Below are 19,717 nucleotides of genomic sequence, written 5' to 3'. Positions count from 1 at the left end.
TTTTGTGGTCTGTGATGCTTTCTACCAGCTTAGGTTTTTTATTTATTTATTTTTTTTCTTTATTTTCATTTAATCTTTTCACTTCCAAGGTTAACAATACTAAGATTTTTAAAGCAAAAAAGGCAAAAACTGCATAACGAAAGGGCAGCTTTGTATACGATCACTTGAATATCAGCGTACAAATATTAAGTAGTTAATGAATTTAAATGATAAAACCTGTAACATTATTGATTATTTACATGTATTTAGCTTTATTAGACTGCATGCAATACTGTAAGGGCAGCTTTCTGTAACATTATTGATTATAAACAGTATTTAACTTTATTAGACTGCATGCAATACCGAAAGGCTAGCTTTCTGTAACATCAGATTGATTATAAACAGTTTTTAACTTTATTAGACTGCATGGAAAACTGAAAGGGCAGCTCTCTGTAACATTATTGATCATAAACAGTATTTAACTTTATTAGACTGCATGCAATACTGAAAGGGCAGCTTTCTGTAACCTTATTAATTATAAACAGTATTTAACTTTATCAGACTGCATGCAATACTGAAAGGGCAGCTTTTTGTAACCTTATTGATCATAAACAGTATTTGACTTTATTAGACTGCATGCTGCAGTACTGAAAGGGCAGCTTTCTGAAACATTATTAATTATAAACAGTATTAAACTTTATTAGACTGCTATTATCGTGGTGAGTAATTTAATTTGTGTTGAAAACAATAAATTTCTATTTTAATCCCTTAACTTATGTATGAGTGTGTTTTTGAATCATCGAGTTTCGGAGAATTTATCGTTAAATCGCGATCGTGGGTGTTGTTAGCCGCATCAGAAGAGACCTTTATTCATCGCTCTTTTCTCATCAGGATTTTTGAATCCATAGATCAATTTCCTCTTTCGTGGGGCACACTCCAAGTAGTGTCTTAATCATCTTAGGTATAGAAGAACGGAGGGCGAAGCATGCAATCGCACATGGACATAGCAAGCCGCGCATGTTTCGCGTGCTCTACTGACTTCTGAGGAGACTGACAAGAGACTACTCGTAGTCACTCCAGGTGAGCAAATCCTAAGAAGAATTTCAAATCCTTTTGTTCTCTTCCGAGGAAGGGTTCAGAAGTCATGACAAATCACGATTTTATGGATTTGACATTCAAGTATAGACGATACTGCGCTGTATTAAGCAGTCTTCGCGTTATTTTACCAATCGATCGTTTGAGTTGGAGTAAAGGAAGGGTTTTAGTCAAGATACGTGAAGAGAATTACCATGTACAGCAAGTCAGTTAAGGCTGTTTTCTTTTCTTTTCTGTTTTTAATATTTTTATATATCTATTTAACATGAAAACTACAAGTACATTAAGATGAATTAGTTAAACATAAGATGCTTGGACCTAGTCAAACAGTAAGATCAGAGCATTTATCATTCGACCGACTGTCCACCGACTGTCGACCGACTATCCACCAAGTCTCGACCGATAGAGTGGTCGATATATCAGTCTGCCCCGCACCTTCAAAGTTTACCGCGGAAAGTCAAATAGTTGCATTTTTTACGTACTTTAAAAAGCTCTTGCGTCGCTCTTAATCATTTTCCCAAAGAAATTTTCAAAGGAATCTATAGACCATTTTTCTAACATTCATTCACCAGATGCTTAATCGATTTGAAGGTTTCGCACATGGTAAAAATTAATTGTATGCCTTCCGAGAAATTAAACTATTTCGCATACACAGAACGACGCAATATTTCCCAAAATCATTCCAACAGATAAAAAAAGATAAAAAAAAATAAGAAAAAGGTTAAAAAAAGATTTGAGTGTTTCAAAAGCGGTCAAATGATTTGTTTTCGCACGCGAGGCTCCAAAGCCCATGTAATAACGATTTTAACGGATTTTCGTTATTTGCATTTTTCTTTTAAATAAAAGGATATTTCCCCGAAAAAACTATACAGTGATTTTAGTTATATCCTAGCCTATCTGACATTAAACTATGAAAGAAATAGAATTTTCCACCCTTGCCGCGATGTTTGATTTTTACAGACAGGCGCTCAGTTTAAATACGATTAGTTCGATGACGCGAAACTGAAATCAGATGACTTATCGTATTGAATAGCTAGCCCTCTCAACAGCTCAACAGTGACTTGTAAGTAAGGTGAGATCAGTAGAACATATTTTTCCTATTACACTCTTTTTTTAAAAAACATATTTTATAAGAATATGGAGGCTGAAATTTACGAAATTTTAAGAAAAAACCCGAGGCTGAGATTTTGAAAAGGATATATTTTTGTGTTTAAAATCTGTAAATACAATGCAATTATATGTTTTTAACTTGACCGTATAAAATTATTCCTTTCTCTAAACGGCAAACTAGCCAACAAAACGAAAAAACTTGCACTAGCCATGTTCACTGTTAATGACAGTTTGATGAACGGTTCATGTAATGTCCAGTATACAGCACAAAAGAAATTAACTAAACTGCAAAAAGTATTATGATAAATTATTTCTTTGATATTGATACTCCGATACATTCTAAAACGGAAATGTCGTAAGCTATAATTTAATAATAATACAAGAATATTTTCAGCCTGAAATCGGCAGAAAAATAAGAATATTCAGCCTGCTTTTCTGGAAAGCACCGTAAATTCTTTAACTTCTTTGGCAATATGGCAAAACGGTTATCTAGTAGGTCTTGCGTTATATTTTTTTTTTCACCTACAGAAAATTGTACTAGTTAACTTTCTCCCAAAAGTTTTTATTTGAAGTGGCATACTAAATGTTGCATGCATGCAAAAAAATCAAGATAGGTCACTACGCAAAATTTCGAGATAAAAACAAATGTTTCATTCAGCTTTTATTTCCGGTTCGCGCGATTTTACGCCGCGTTTCCACTTCCGGGGTTCTGTGTGCTCGAATTTGATAAACATTTTGATTCATTTAGCTGACGCGTACACCTTAGCTATGGCGTACGTGGGTTACACGCGCGCATGAGGTTATAAACCCTTTCGAGCCTCCTTAAGGTGGCCGAATACAGTTTTTTAGTGTACAGGTGTTAGAAGACGTTATTTGGAAACTATGTACTTCTGGGCGCCCAAAATTGGTATGCTGTAAGACTAACTAAGAACGAATGGATCATTGTACGTCTTATCGAGCTAAGTACCGTTTCCATGGCAACGCAGCGAACTATTAAACGTCCATATATTGTAGGTTTCCTTTATTTTTAGAAAATGTACTCATTAGATTTTTTCCATTTTTTGTATCCAGATAAACTCACAAAACACTGACACAGTTGCACTATTTTCATGTAATTTTAACAGACAGATCTCCTGTAAATATTGATTTTACATTTTAATGTTTTGTGAAGATACCCTCTGTTAGATTTAGGTTTCTCTTTGTAGGCGAGTTACGCTTTTAGGGAACTATTTTCATGCCAAATTTTATGAAATTCTAATGAGCGGTTCCTTAGAAAACAGTTCATTTCCACGAAAACAACCAGTCGCAATTTTTTGGTCAAATGCGCATGCGTGGCTTTAATTGGGTTTCATGGCAAAGTTGAAAAGCATGCAAAAGGTCTCGGTGAATGACTTTTTTGCTCGGAAAGAAAAGAAAAAGAGTCCAGAAACAAGAAACTTAGTTATTTAGGATCAAAACTTACCTTTATTATCCATTTCATGTGAAATTGAGGGATCACTTTATCGACCGCCGTATTTACGTACCACAACCCTAGCGCGCGCTTAATAGCATCACTAACAGAATCTGTAAAGCGCGCGCAAACTGTGTTCGGCCACCTTAATTTGACCGTTTTTATACTAGAAGACGCATTATCCGTCTAAAGGAACTTGTGCAAGCACATTTAATCTCCGGGTCACTCGCTCTGATATCAATCAATCGATCGATACTGGTATTTTTTCCTGATGAATGGAAGAATGCAAGAATTACGCCTCTTTTTAAGAAATCAGGAAGTAGGAGTGATCCTTCTAATTATCGACCAATATCGATTATCCCGGTTGTGGCCAAGGTTTTCGAGCGAATTATTTATGATCAGTTGTATCATTACCTAAATGAAAACAAACTTCTCAATAGACACCAATCCGGTTTTCGCTCGCTTCATTCTACAGTTCCTGCATTGATCGAAGCGACTGATAACTGGTCTTTAAACATCAATCGTGGCTTTATTAATGCCGTTGTATTTTTAGATCTTAAGAAGGCTTTCGATACTGTGGACCACTCTATCCTTCTTTCAAAATTACAAGCTTATGGTATCCAGGGTTCCACAAACCAATGGTTCTGCTTTTATTTAAAAAACCGTACCCAAACTTGTCTTGTGAACGGGAATAAATCGTCCAAAATGTTCCTTCGCTGTGGTGTTCCGCAGGGAACGATTCTTGGGCCCCTTTTATTTCTATTATATATAGATGATTTCCCTAATTGCCTCCAGCATTCCCAACCAAGGATGTACGCCAATGACAATAGTATTACTTTTGCTGGTAGTGATGTTGATGAAATAAATAGTTGTATTAATCTTGATTTGGAGAGAATTCGTGGGGCTTGCAGCCAACAAACTAACTTTAAATATGACAAAGACAGAATTCCTTCTGATTGGTTCCAAGCATAGGCTTCCAAGTTTTACAGCGAATCCTACTGCTACACATTGATGAAAATCTTACTTGGGAGTGTCATATCAATAAGCTTTCTAAAAAGATTGCTTCTGGCATTAGCGCTATTAAACGCATTAGGTATTCGGTCCCATATAAGACTTTACTTTCATTTACAATTCATTAGTCCAACCTCATCTCGATTAATGCAGTTCGGTGTGGGGATCCTGTTCTAAGAGTCTTTCTCTGAAAGTTACAAAAATTTCAAAATCGCGCAGCACGCGTCTTAACATTTTCAAATTACGATCGTAGCGGAGCTCTCGCGCGCGCCGCAGGCGCGCGCAGCGGAGCCCCATAGCTAAGAGAATTTGGTAACCCGTGAACGCGAGAAATTTTGGTTTGGTTATGACGTCACTGTCCGTCCGGCGTCCGTACGTCCTTCCGCCCCTCTATGTAAGCCATTGTGAAATGCCACAGTCATCCTGTGTGGCAATCCGCGTTTTTCTTGTTTTTCGGCGGGAAGTTGCATCGCCAACTGCGTTTTAGAAAAAGAAAAGCAAAACATAATTTTAAAGACGACAAAATACAAAGTCAATTTATGTGACCGACAGCGGGAGAAACAGCAAGACGTCTAGCCGTGGAGGAAACAAATTGACTGGCACGTCATCAGAATCTTGAATTGAAACCATTTTACTCCGATCCGGCGCTACGAAACGTTGGACTTTTCCTCTAGAAGTGAAACGTTTCGTCCACTTAACGTTGTAAAACAAACGACAAAAATGAACAATGGAATAAAAAGACTGATTATTCTCAGAAGAGGCGAGTACATGTGATTTTGTTGACAAAACTTTGCTGGATTTCTATCGTGCAAGATCTTGTTTTCTTGCAGTGTTGACACGCCGTGTAATTTAAACTTGAGCTTAATATTGCTAACTTCAGAGCAGTCTTTTGAGCTCATTTTTGTTTTTTCGGTCCATGTTCAAAATTTCCCTTGGAGTTTTATTTTTTAATCTCCTCCGACCTCCTCCAAATTTTACCTTTCAACAGCGGGAGAAAGAGTAAGACTACGCGCGGCCGGAATTTACATGACGGGGGCATTGATCATAAACAGCAGGCGCCGTGAGTCTTGAAGGGGCAACCCTAAAAACCGGAACGGTGCAAAAGGTAGAAAATCACCCCAAATCCAAGAACACGGAACGGGTAAGGGTTAGGTTCAAGGTTACAGCTTATTTGGGGTGATTTCCGCCGTTCCATGCTTTAGGATTTGTAGTGATTTTCCACCATTCCGCCGTTCCGCCGTTCCACCGTTCCTGCTTTTAGCGTCGCCGATCGTGAAGTGAATCATTTTACTCCGATCCGGAGCGACGAGAAGTTGGATTTTTCCTCTTCATTCTTGAAGTGAAAAGTTTCGCTCACTTAACGCTATAAAACGAACGAAAATATCAACAATGGAATAAAAGGACTGGCTATTCTCAGAAGAGGCAAGTACATGTATATTCTTGTGATTTTGTAGACAAAACTTTGCTCGTTTGCAGCTGTTTTGCAATAAATTGATTTCTTGCTGTGTTGATACGCAGTTAATACTGCTAACTTCAAAGTTGTCCTTTTAGCTCATTTTTTTTCGGTTCATGTTCATTATTTCGATCCCTTGGCGTTTTATTTTCTAATCTGGTCCAATTTTGCTTTCCAACAGCGGAAAAAAGAGCAAGGCGAATAGCAGCGAAAAAGGACTGCTCTTGAGGCGGCACATCATAAACAGCGGATCTGCGTTGGATTTTTCCTCTTGAAGTGAAACTTTTTGCTCATTTAACGTTGTAAAACGAACGAAAAAATCAGCAATGGAATAAAAGGACTGGTTATTTCCAAAGAGGCGAGTATATTCAAGCTTACGTCTTATATGTGATTTTGTTGACAAAACTTTGCTGTCGACCTTTGCAAGTTATTTTTTTGCAGTGTGCACACTGCAACATGTTTAACTTAAGCTACTGCTAACTTCAGAAAAGTCTCTTGAGCTCATTTTTCGGTCCATGTTCGTTATTTCCCCTGGAGTTTTATTTTCTAATCTCATTCCTTTTTGCTTCATGTAAGGAAATTTGATTCTCAGGTAAAATAGTCAGTGAAACAAACGTCTCGTAGCACTTTTTTATCGTTAGCTAGCATAAGCTACTGACAAGATTTTCTCACATATATTTCTAATTTTTGCATTTATTTCCGACAATCTTCACAGAGAACAAACACAAATACTTTAACGGATAGGATATGTCTTTTCAAAGGACGTTAAAAGCGAATGTAAAATTAGTCATTTAAGTGTGACCTCATTTTCATCATAACATCAAAAGTACGCAAAATTTGTCCGCTTGTTTGTGCAAATTTTTGAAGGTCGTCGTTTAGTTTATCTCTGTTCTGATTGTTATGAATTATCACAGTTTGTTTTTTTTTTTCCATTTATTACTCCAGGATACATGTATATTTGAAGTCTGTTTCATGGTTAGTGTAGCCTTTTTCTCTGTTTACGGTTGATCAACAAAATTTGCCTAAGACAATGACAGTTCGCCTCAATCATCTTTAAAATAATTACAACAAAATAATACTTTGAGGGTGAAGAAAACTATCAAAACTCGATAAATAGCCAATCCCGTCCTGAATATTTTCCTGTACAGTGTACATAATATTTTGATATTTTTTTGTACCCCCCACTCGCATCCATGAAGCTTTAAGAATGTCAGTTCTGCTGAAATGGGTTTGTGGGTTTCAAGAGGACACCTTACTTACTACATCTTAATGTACCTTATTGTATAGCAGATAGTATTTTTATTTGCATGAGGCGGAGTAAAATTAAGGTTTAATTTTCAAGCGGCAGGGGTATTTTGCAGAACACCGAATGTTGAATCTATAGAAGTCTTTTAATGCAATGGCTGCCATAACAACAAATTAAAGCTAGCCGTCTGTATAATATAACAATAGAGTTGATGTTCGCGGGCGAAAATATGTTTTTGGCCCGACTCAGGCTCATTTTAGCCCGAGCCGCAGGCGAGGGCTAAAATGAGTTCTGAGAAGGGCCAAAAACATATTTACGCCCAAGAACATTAACTCTATTACTATTATAATAATTTCAGAGGGCATTCACAAAAGGAATCAAAGACAGTACAGTAAGCGATTGCGATATCTTCTGTGAAGGCTGCCGGAATCTTATCAGCGTTTATTTTATTGTACAAAAGCTTTCGTTGTCACAAAAACTTAAAACTTTGGCAGAACACCGCAAAACTGATTTGTCAAAAGATTCTTTGCTTCTAAGTTTTCAAAAGAAAATTAACAGAATTTTGTAAACAGCGAAGAAATAGTAAGCTTATCTTACGACTGTTAAAATTAATTGTGCAATTGCTTACTGAGCTGGTTTCGCTCAAAGAAGACAAGTTACATTCACCTCGCCTCCGGCCGTGGAGCTACTACAGGCATTATTTCCTCCATCGTCCACGAGTTTCTGTATTAAAGTCCTCTTCATCTAGCTCAGACGACTGAGAATTTGCTTCTTCGTTAGGTTTTCCATCGATTTTGTAGCTCAAAACAATTTCTTTGCAGATGGCAGCGCTTCCAGTCAAACAAGCAAGAAAACGGCGCGAACAGTTGAATGGCTTCCAGTTCTGATTGGCTGGCTCATTATTTTCTTCTTTCTTATTGGCTCAGAGCAGCGGGCTAAAATATATTTTAGCCCGCTGAATTCTTCATTTTAGCCCGCAAAATACGCCGCAATGCCCGATGAAATTATTATAATTAACAATTATTCCACGAGCGCGCGTTGGATATGAGACGATAGATAGCCAACGAGGCGCGTAGCGCCGAGTTGGCTATAATCATATCATATCCAACAAGTGCAAGTGGAATAATTGTTTTATTAAAAACGATCAAGAAATATTGCTAGATCTTACTGATTTCGCTGTGCAAGAACAACCAGAAGGCAATTAAATGGTCGCCATTTCTCGGCCATGGTATAATGGCTCATATACCATGGCCGCTAAGCCAATCAAATCCCTCGAATTGCATTATACAATGATTCAGTTTTTAATAATCAGTGTTATTAAAAACTGAATCATTGTATTATGCAATTCGAGCGATTTGATTGGCTTAGCGGCCATGGTATATTAGCCATTATACGATGCCCGAAAAATAGCGACCATTAAATTGCCTTCTAATTGTTCTTGCAAAGCGAAATCAGCAAAATAGAGCAATATTTCTTGATTGTTTTTAACAAAACAATTATTCCACCCGTGTTTGTTGGATATGAGATGATTATAGCCAACTTGGGGCTATCTATCATCTCATATCCAACGTGCGCTCTTGGAATAATTGTTAATTAGCCCTAAATAGAAAAGAAATGTGCTTAGCCCTTCATAACTTTGTTCGTTGCTTAATAGGTGTCTCGCCTCCAAGCGATGTAGAGCGTCCGGTTTAAACTGTGGATACCTAACCTCCACATCAAATTAATTAAAGCTTAAAGAGCTGGCTTATTAAACTATACCAAGAATTTTGAAATAAAATGAATTCTCGAATTTTTAGCGCTGTTTTCTTGAATCAATTTTTTCACTTGAAAGGGGCACTTGCTAAAACTCAAATGGAATTTGTTTGTTTACCTTCAATTTTGGACAGTAGCTAGTTTAACATATAAGGAACAAATACGTGTTGCAAATTTTTTCTTTTGAAATATTTTTTCTCCAAGTGATTTTTATACGATCACTTCACATTTCTTTAATCGTATTTCGTAAATGTTCTGTAACTTTTCACTGCAATTTAATATCACAGAACGCAGACATGTTTTTTTTTTTTTTTTGCACTTTGGGTGTACCGGAAACTGAGGAACAAATTAAATTGGCGAAAAACAAAATTCACTTGACTTGTAGCCTTTAAAAGGTGATTCGGATGCTCACATTTAGAGGTGGTAAAAAATTCGACAATTCATTTAATTTCAAAATTCTTGATATAGTTTGATAGCCAGCTCTATAAGCTTTAATTTGATTAAGGGGTTTACATATCTACAGTTTAAACCAGACATATTGCTACATCGCTTGGACGCGAAAGACCCCTAAAGGTATACGGTTACCTTACTGCTAAACTGTTATGGGTGGCGAAAAAAATTATGCGACATTCGGCGCTCAGCATTCTGCAAAATACCCCTTCCAGTTAACAACTAACAAAATTGTTAAGGTCTTAGCACTTTTCTATACTATTTAGGGTTAAGCGATTTACCAATAATTATTGACTGCAGTGTGTCCAATTCTAGTGCTGCACTTTTTATTTGCCGGCAATGGTATTCACACTCACTATCATCATCCTCACTCAGCATCCCCTCAGTTTCACTGCACCATGTTTCACCCACAACAACAGTGTCGTCTCCACCTTTTTTTATCATTATCATCAGATATGGGTTTGTTAGCTTGTAAAAGACGCTGGCCTGGGACTTTCATTGTCGCTAATGTCTGTCCCCTTTGCTTCTTGTAGATGACTGGCTAAATTTAGCACAATCTTTTCATTTTTTCAATTTTTTTCTTGTATGGAAGGGAGTGTTTTTTCAAGAGTGTTAAGTTAAAAAAAAAGAGATTTTAACCCTTCTGATAGTAGTAACTCTTCCCAATTGTTATCCTCTTTCTCTGTTTCATCGCTTCTCAATGGTTGCTTGACTTCGCAAATCTTTGGAAAAATGGAGATGTTTTAAATGGTCTAGGTATATTTTCACTAGCTCCTCAGAAACCACAAACTAAGGTAGAAGAAAAGACTGTAATTTCTGTCGCTGTGTTCAGCTTTCCTCCATTGAAGGAATTAGGCATAAAGTCATCAACAGTACTGGTCATGCTGTTCCATCTAAAGAAGTAGCCGGAGATTCAAAGACATTTTAATTTGTACCTTAACTTCTCTTTATCCAGGAAAGGGCATGGAATTCTGTTCATCATGGAGCCAGCCAACCATTTTCACATGAATCACACTGCTGCTCTTTCTTAACCTTGCAGGTGTCTTTGACAAATTCCATGTATAACTCTAGCCACAAATTTTTGCAAAATAATAATTATAGCCAGGTACATGTTTTTTTGAACTTTCAGATGCCTTCAAGTAATCATGATTAGCTGGGTCCTGTTGAAAAAAAAAAACCTGCCTCCTCCTCCCCCTCTGTTACAAATTCCCTTATGTAATCTGACAACAGGTGCATCATCATTGTGCAACGCTATGTCATGAGCAACCCTCCATGCATTTCTTTTTATTCTTTTTCTTCGTAATTTCATAGTGAGCTAGCCACAGTCGTCTTCTAAATTTCTTGGTCTGATTTGTCATGAAATCTTTGAAAATATTCCATTTTATAGAACCGCCATCGGTAATGGCATCTCAGCCACCTGCAGGATTAGTCCTTTCCAGCCAGCTTCCCCCCAGTCACTGCTTTCGTGTGCTCGATGAATCCTGATGCGGTAATCAGACATCTCGTTAACCTGACCTCATCAAACAGTAGCATTATCCAAAACGTGAACTTAGGGAAAAATTTAAAAATCATCATACTGGCCCCCATCTGCTTAAATTATGAACCCTCCTTTAGGAGTGTTTTAAGATTTGCCACTGCCTGTGCACAAAAGCCATGCACAGAGGGTGTAACCTTTACTGGTAGGTTTAGATCTTGTGTTTTAGCTGAAGCAAAAAATAAATTGATGTAAGCTTTTTATTTACCATCACAGATCATGACAGATGTGATGAAAACACAGTTTGGCTCATGAATCACTTTGTTAATGGACGTTCTTGTTGAGGCAGTTCATAAACTTGTAAATCATCTATTCTTGTGTGAAAGTTTTTGTGCACTTTTCCCATCAAGGGATAGATCCAGTTGTGTATTAAATTGTTTACCTTTTGATAAATGTTGATGTGATGGCACGAACCAAATTGAATGGGCACTCGCTGAGCATATAAAATTTTTCTTCAGCGGTAAAGATTTTAATTATTGGCCAGGCACGGCTATTGCTCTAGCTTGTTGTGTACAACAGAGATTTGCCACTGGATGTCTGGGCCTACAATAGCTGCACATTTATAAGCAACAGTCAGCACTGTCACTCAATCATTCTTATAACTATTCAATTGATGCAGGCTACAGAAATATGCTGAACAAGGGGCATTCCCTGTATACTTTACAGTGCAACGAACTCAACTGGGGCCACCCAACATTAATCAGCCAATCATAGGTCACGTTTACAACAAAGGACTCTGGCTTTGGTAGAAAAAAGTGTCGGTTTTATCGGTGGCCCCGGTTGAGTTTGTTGCACTGTCTGTAAGACAAAACCTCACCTTACCTTTAGTTAAATCTATATATTTTTTACAAAGCCTGAATATCAGCTGTTTCCCATCTCTCACCAATCATCTAGAGAGGAGATGACTGATATTCAGGCCATGTTTAATGCAACCAGACCCTGGCTTCTTTTGAAGACTGTGATTTAACAGATACAAGGTCAAAATTCTTATCAGCCATCTCTTTTAATTGAAAGAAAAATTTAAAACTTGGTAGTGGGTAATGAATTATGAAATATGTACAGTTATTTATTTTTACAGTGCAATCTCAGTTATTTGAACTCTCAATGTTTTTCAGCACTCCCAATTCTTCAAGAACAAATAGTTGTTACAGCGGTTACCAACAACACGCGACCTATCGCCTTCAAAAGACTCCGATAAAGTTGGGATAAAAAATGTAGATGTAGAAAAACTGCTGGGGATAACCGGCTCCCATAACTGCCTGATGGATTTTTTTTGGTAACGATTTTGACAGCGACAGTTGAGGATTTATGCACAATTGCTATTTGATTCTAAGTCAAACTATTTACTAACTTAATTTAAAATCAGGTACAAATGACTAGGGACTGAAAAAAAAAATTTTTTTCCGTTGAATAATTAGACTTACGACATTTATTGCATTCAACATAGAAAGAATGCACTCCTTACACAGATTGAAGTTGAGATTGTGTGGGAGAACTAAAGTTGATTGCCATGAATGAAAGGATATTGGGACAGACATGTGTATATCTGGCAACCCCTGTAGATTTTGCAGGGGCAGATGACATCATCACCAAATTGGCAAAGGAGAGAACCTACGCTAAGATCAAGGTTATCAAACGCACTCTCTGATCCAGTTTTGATTATAACTAGTTTCCATAAATACAAAGTAGCAAAAGGCATTCACAAGTGATTGTTGTTTTGACTTTACTCAATATCAAGAATAAGAGGCAGCCAATTACTGCTGTGGTTTCTCTGAACAAAACAGTATCACTTTGCACTCTCAAAACAATGGAACTAATATGATTGACAGGAAGTTATGAAAGGTTCATGTTTTCCTATCCCACCGAAACAAATGGGAAAAATTATACTGCATTCTTAGATTAAGTTAAGAGCAAGAAGACATTTTAACTCTCTTGTAAATCAAAATCAGTTGCATGGAACTGACCATTTAGTTTGAGTTTATACAAAAACCAAAATAAGCACACAAGAATAGCTATCAACCTGGGAATAACAGAAATTTTTAAAAATGAGCTTTTCAATCTAATTTATTGAATTAATGAGCTACAAGTGCAGTAAGAAAATATAAAAAATTATGGCACAAAGCTAATTTGACTTGAAATATTTCTCCTGTATTCAAACATCTCCAATGTGCATCTCCCTCAAACAGAACCTAAACATAATAAAAATCACTCAATTTGACTAGAAAAAGATGAAATTTTAAATATTTTGTAAATCACCATAACTTATAATGACTCGTTTTTCAATTGCTCCACGGTGTACCAGTTTGGAACGATCTCCTAGTATTAGTAGACCAAATGAATTCATATAACAACACTGGCCTACTATTGTCCGTATTAGCTTGCAATTTTAATATTATCTTGATTAAAGATTTCTTTTAGAAAATTGCTCCCTCGTCAGCAAAAAACAACACTACAAACAGTTTAAAGGTGTGTAAGCATACATAAAGATTTCAAGTTATCTTACCTCCTTGATTGACGGAGCTGTCGGACCTTTTGCCTTCCACCGACACAGCAAAACCCCTTCTACTTTTGACATTTAAGCTTATCACACTAAAAGTTTTCTTCAAATCTGCTGTCAAAACGGAACATTTCCACACAGTCGTGCAGGAAAAATAAGACGAGGCGTAGGAAAAGCCTGAAAACTTATGCAGAAATTAAAAAGATTCTTTCTTTTTTATCCACCATCCTAATACAGGAAGATGTCTGAACACTGCTACTTTTATCTTGTTTTATCCAAATCTCTAGAACGAAGCAAAGACTATAGCAAAGACACCTAAACTCGTACTCAGAGCCCGCGTTACCCTTATCCAGCGCCTGTTCCGCTGGATAAGGGTAATGCGGGCTCTGCGAACGTGATAGCCGCCATTTTTTAAATGAAGAATCTGGGTACTAGGAGTCCAGGATCAGGAGTCGGAAGACCTTAGATAACATAGTCTCCTTCGCAGCCGTTATTAGTGTCTTCACGCTACGTTCCGTGGGGAGGAGCGTTGCGTGACGACCCTTATAACGGCTGCGAAGAAGACTATAGATAACAAGGACTGCAAACCAGATATCAGAGCCCAGCGCTTTTCGCGAAAACATGGGTTTTGTAGGGGTGCCAATTCTCGCGGGCCCACAAACATGGTTCCAATCTTTGTTATTTAAGGATTATATATTTTCCTAGGAATTTCATTCCCATTCAAAAACGCGCGTGGGCTCTGGGGACGGGATTGGGGTACAAGCGCAAAGATCAACCAATCACCAACCCCTGCTCGGTAAAAGGAAAATAAAGAAAAAATGCCCTCTGTTACAAAAAATCAGCCTTAAATAATTGTGCTCTCTATATTACCAGGACCCGATGATCATGGGCTCCTGGAATTACATTGTTGATGGGGAGTTTGCTGCATATGCATTAAAAATATATATAACTTTAGAAAGGATGAGGAACTACGTCCATACGATAAGCAGATTTCTATAAATGCTATCAAAAAAATTGGAGCTCCGCTTTTAGGCTTGGCTAAATATATATATTAGTACTGATGAATTGTTGTGGATGGTAAACTGGGTTAAACTGGACCGTCAACGCCTTGTCAATAAATCAATAATGATGTACAAGATTGTAAATAATATGGTTCGGAATATCTTAGTTCACGCTTTGTCTTCCGTTCTGGTACTTTAACTTATAACCTAAGAGATAGTGATGGTACGCTTGCTATCCCACAGCCCCGCACTAATTATTGTAAAAGAAGTCTGTCTTACAGCGGAGTTGTACAGCTGTGGAATAGTCTGCCCTTGAATATTCGACAGTCGCTGTCTCTTAATGAATTTAAATCTAAGATGAAGAATCATGATTTTGACAGTAGCCTTATATAAATTTTATTTTGTTTTTATACACGGCTTCCTTGTAAAGCAGGTGTTTATCATTTCTCTTATTGTAGTAGCTATTTACAACATTAATTTAGTTAGGTAGTTAGATTTTAAATTAAATATTGTATAGTCCTGAAGGAAACACCGTGTCTAAATAAAGATTTTACCTTTACCATATGTTGTTCGTCTGTTTATGGATCTCAGTATAAAAACAGGCACATTGCGTCTAAACAAACTATCTTCCGTTGTGCGTCTTGTGTCTGTCTTTATACCAAAGATGCATAACCAGATGAACAACAAATGTTTGCCCAAGTTCTTCCAGACGGATATTGCGTCCTTTATTATAAAAACGGCTTATTCAAATTGTTTATTCATTGTATTGTATATCCATTGAATGTTCCCAGAGTCCGATAAAATGACCGAGTTTAAATTTTAAATTTCTCACATCCAGGTGATTAATAGTTTGGGCCTAGCTAGCCCTTTGAAATGCTGTTTGTCCATCTGCTATTGCCTTTTGCCCTAAGAAGACTACACGCTTCTAAGTTGCTTTCGTCAACTCACGGAAGTTGCAAGGCTGAAAAGTGAACATTAAACTTAATATTTACTCATAGTTCCTTGAATGCAAAAACCGCAAACAGTATTCATCGATTTCTTCACGTTCGCTCCTTCCTAGGCAGTGATCAGACATGTTCTTTCCCAAGCTTGTATTTTCTAATAACCGATCTGTTACTGCTGGCGAGTGTTAGCAAGGCAACACACTATTCTTTACACTGAACAGCAGGAACAAATCCAAAAATTGTCGGGCATGTGCAGTTGGTTGGGTTTATATTATCCGGGATATCAACGCTTGGAAAAAAAAATTAAATTTTATGATTGGCTGCATAGAACAGCTTGCATTGCTTTACCGCAGAGATCCTACGATAATAAAATTCCAGTACTCCAGAGTCTCTCCTGGCGACCAACAGCTGGCCAAAAAGCCTGAGGGCTCTGGGTACGAGTTGCATGGAAAGAGATTTGACAGAGTTCTAGTAAATTTTCATTATTCTTCGCCCTTTGAGGCAGATCATTCACAGTAGTCTTCACACGTTGGGGGCCATAAATTTGACCGTTGAGTCAGAATCTCTGCCCGTTTGGGTAAATACTTCGATCTTTTGGTCGAATTCTCCTTCCGCATAAATCGTATTTCGTATAATTATGCCATTCCGCACGCCATCCACATGCCCTTCCGTAAACTCAGCCTTTTTTCTCTCACCGGCCCTGAATTCTGTAGCTGCTCCGTTTATGTCTAGTCTTTGCGCATCCGTTTCTTTATATTTTTCTAACTTGGCCAGGATTTAAATGTTGCCACTGATGGTCATTGATGACTGTGGTCTAAATCATTCCACGGGATTGGCGTTTTTTTTACTTTGTGACCAGCTTTTACAGTTCAGTTTTACTCGTTTGTTCACAGTTTTTCGCTTTCGCTAGCATTTCGTTAGTATTTATCTCGGTGTTGTTTATGTCCAACCTCGTTTTCATTTCAGATTAAAGTTACGATGTCTCGCAAAAATGAAGACTTCTGAAAAACATAGCCAGTTGAATGAGTTTCGCGTGCGCTTCGCGAAGCAAAGCGGAAGTCTTGTTACGGAGGGACAATAAATCTTGACAAAAGATAGCAAGTGAGGGACCCCTCCCTGGGTCTAATTTTTCTCTTGGAGACACTTGACCAGCCCCAACCAGGGTCTCCCCTCTCTCGCTCCCTAGGACGTGAACAGGAGAGACATTGGGAATGAGGTTTGTTTATTCTGTAACCGACCGAAAATTAATCAAGTCCAAGCAACAACCGTGGACGATAATCCTGCTGGTATACGTTGGATCAATTGTAGATCTGATCGGCTTTAAAGGGACAGTATCACGCTATTTTTAGTAACACATCGAAAATCGGAAAGACGCTATTCGGTTGATAGCAGCCAAGATATAATGACAAAATTCCATTAAAAGACTATCAGAATGCAAAGAAACTATCCAGGGATATTTTCGTCGGCAGATGACCAAGATAAAAAGGGATTCAAATTTGAAAACGTCTGGCAGACGTTTTCAAATTTCGCTGTTGTAACGCACTAAAAATCGCTGGTTGTACTATATTTTGGTTCAACCTTGCGACTTAGGATCACTATTAATATTTCTTTCAATTAGCGATTGAGAAATCAATAAACACAGTGTTCAAAGTTTAAATTTAGTGAATTTTGGCCAAAAATCATGATATCTCTCATGATACTGCCCCTTTAACAAAGACAAATGATAAAAGAAGCAGAGACCGATACAACGTAGAATTACGGCTTAAAGGTTACTATATTTCGGCTGGCCAAACCAGCCTTCTTCAGGTATAATAAAAATTTACATTGGGACACACGCTTATATAGCTGACAAATATTTGCGCAATAGCGGAACTACGTAAAACTAAATTGATTGACAGTAAATATGAAGCAAATGAAATAATAGTAACAAAAAATAAAAAATAATAAGACCGCTTCAATGAACACCGCCGCACCATAGATAACCCTAACACTAAATCTAAACCCTACACAGCCGCAGAACACTTCCTCACCGCTCCTAACCACACCGCTAACGACATGCAATTAGAAAAAGTCTACTCTAACCGAGACTCAATCCGTAAGGCCAGGGAAGCCTTTTTAATCTCAAAAGGCAGAACACTCTCTCCACATGGCCTTAATATTCGCGAAGAAATGTACTAGCTTTTTCCTTTTATTATTTTTTATTTTTTGTTACTATTATTTCATTTGCTTCATATTTACTGTCAATCAATTTAGTTTTACGTAGTTCCGCTATTGCGCAAATATTTGTCAGCTATATAAGCGTGTGTCCCAATGTAAATTTTCATTATACCTGAAGAAGGCTGGTTTGGCCAGCCGAAATATAGTAACCTTTAAACCGTAATTCTACGTTGTATCGGTCTCTGCTTCTTTTATCATTCGAAAATTAATAACTTCGCCAGTTCCCACTTGTAAGAGCAGACTTACGTGTAAACATCGCTGTGTCCATGCAATAGAATATTCGAATATTCACAGAATAAATTTTAAATTTGTATGCACAAAAAAACAAGTCGAACATTTCTGCGTCATCAGCCTGATGTGTTGGTCAAGTGAAAGGGCCAGACTGAAGAGTTGACTCCTTACTTCAAAAGAAGCGATAACATATTTTAGTTAGTATAATTAAAAATTTATATCAGTGTTGTCAGTTTTTGATGCATTTCTAGCCATTTTGGAAGACTGAAGTTTTAAATTTTGCCGATGAAATAATTTTTTCCCCGGACCCACTCCCTCCCTAGCTGTCTCACGCTAACGCGTTCTCTTTAGCCCACCCCCCCCCCCCCCCCTCACCCTCCCATACTCAAAACCCGCTCCCTGGCTTCGAAGTTACAATTTATTTTCCATGGGCTTTTTCTAATGATTTGTTATCTCTAACTTTAACTAGGTGCAGTGCTGCACAAGGACAGGACATATCAGCCGCAAATTAAGACAATGAAGATGAAACTGAATATTTTGGAATCAATAACCGGCCGAAGAAATAAAATATCTTTTGGAATTTGTTTTTCAAAAGGAAGCTTGAAACAGATTCCTAAAGCTGTTTGAAAATATTTATCTACGCAAATTGGGCGATTTTTTTCTCACTGGGTGGTACCTTAATTTTGGCAATGTGATACTCGGAATAGATAAGCCCTGTGTGCCGCTTAAAGGGGAAGTATCACGCAAATTTGCTGTGTCATTTCAAAACCCAAAATGTGTGTCTGTCAGCAGAAACCACGAAATAATTGTCAAGTTTGTTATAAATTATCACCCCAGTGCAATAAAACTGTCGATTAGTGCCTTTGGTCAGAGACAGAGTAGGCAGGTATGGATTGAAACTTGAAAAATGTTAGGCTAATTTTTTTCAAGTTGTCGCATTTTTGTTTCCAAAATGAGCTAGAACAGATCACGAGTTGTTCCTTTCATGAATTGAGTTGATTTCTTTCCTCTCGTCATTCTAGAATTGTTTGGCAGCTGATTAAGAATTGTTTGGCAGCAGATTAAAGGTCTTATTTTATCATTTTTAACAACGACTATGATCCACCCCCGAATACTAACTCAAAATTAATGCGAAAATTCCAGATCCTTACTGTACAAACTCAGAAATATTACTACTCATGTAAAATGTTAGAAAAACCCCCAAATATTCTAGAATTGAAGTCAGCGCTAATCTTACAATGGAAAGTTGAAAAATGGGAAATTTGAAATTAATTTAAATTAGCGAAAACGCACAATTTTTTTTATTATTATTATTTTTTTTTCCAGTGACAAATTTCATCCTTTTCTTACTGTTTTCCTGTTTTTAGTAGCGTGTAACCCGCAGTTTGTAAGTAATCTAGTTACTGTTATATCTAAGGCTATATGTATTGAATTGTAAGTAGAGTCCTGTTTTGTTCAGTAGCGTAAGTAACCAGTAAGCATGTATTGTAGGTAGAATACTGTATTGTCTAGTGATATATTTAGCCGTTCTGTAAGTAATGTAAGTAATGTGATTTTGCAAACAATAAAAAAAAACAAAAATTTGACAAAAGACTGATAAAAAACCTCATGATACTTCCCCTTAAAGTACGGATGGAATGATCATGATAATGATTATGATGAAGATGATGATGACGATGAAGCGTGAGATGTAGAATAGCTTTTTCTTTATTTAGTCCATTTTGGGATCGAATCCAGTAGCGCCGTT

At 37.3% G+C, this 19,717-nt stretch overlaps 1 protein-coding gene and 1 long non-coding RNA gene across 2 annotated transcripts in view; one reads left to right on the top strand and one right to left on the bottom strand.

Annotated features, from left to right (window-relative positions):
- Nucleotides 1–19,717, top strand: part of LOC146489085 (uncharacterized) — a 311,447-nt gene that overhangs the window by 48,024 nt on the left and 243,706 nt on the right. The gene's annotated exons all lie outside the window — the stretch shown is intronic.
- LOC146489103 (uncharacterized) lies at nt 13,127–13,721 on the bottom strand. Its single transcript, XR_014863980.1, has 2 exons — nt 13,584–13,721; nt 13,127–13,269 (listed from the first exon to the last, which is right to left on the bottom strand). It is a non-coding gene; the product is annotated as an uncharacterized LOC146489103 (long non-coding RNA).

This window comes from Pavona decussata, unplaced genomic scaffold (genome assembly GCF_977016875.1).
Source record: "Pavona decussata unplaced genomic scaffold, jaPavDecu1.1 SCAFFOLD_6, whole genome shotgun sequence".
Classification (NCBI taxonomy): domain Eukaryota; kingdom Metazoa; phylum Cnidaria; class Anthozoa; order Scleractinia; family Agariciidae; genus Pavona; species Pavona decussata.
Note: the sequence above shows the minus strand (reverse complement) of the source record. Positions and strands in the feature narration are given on the sequence as shown.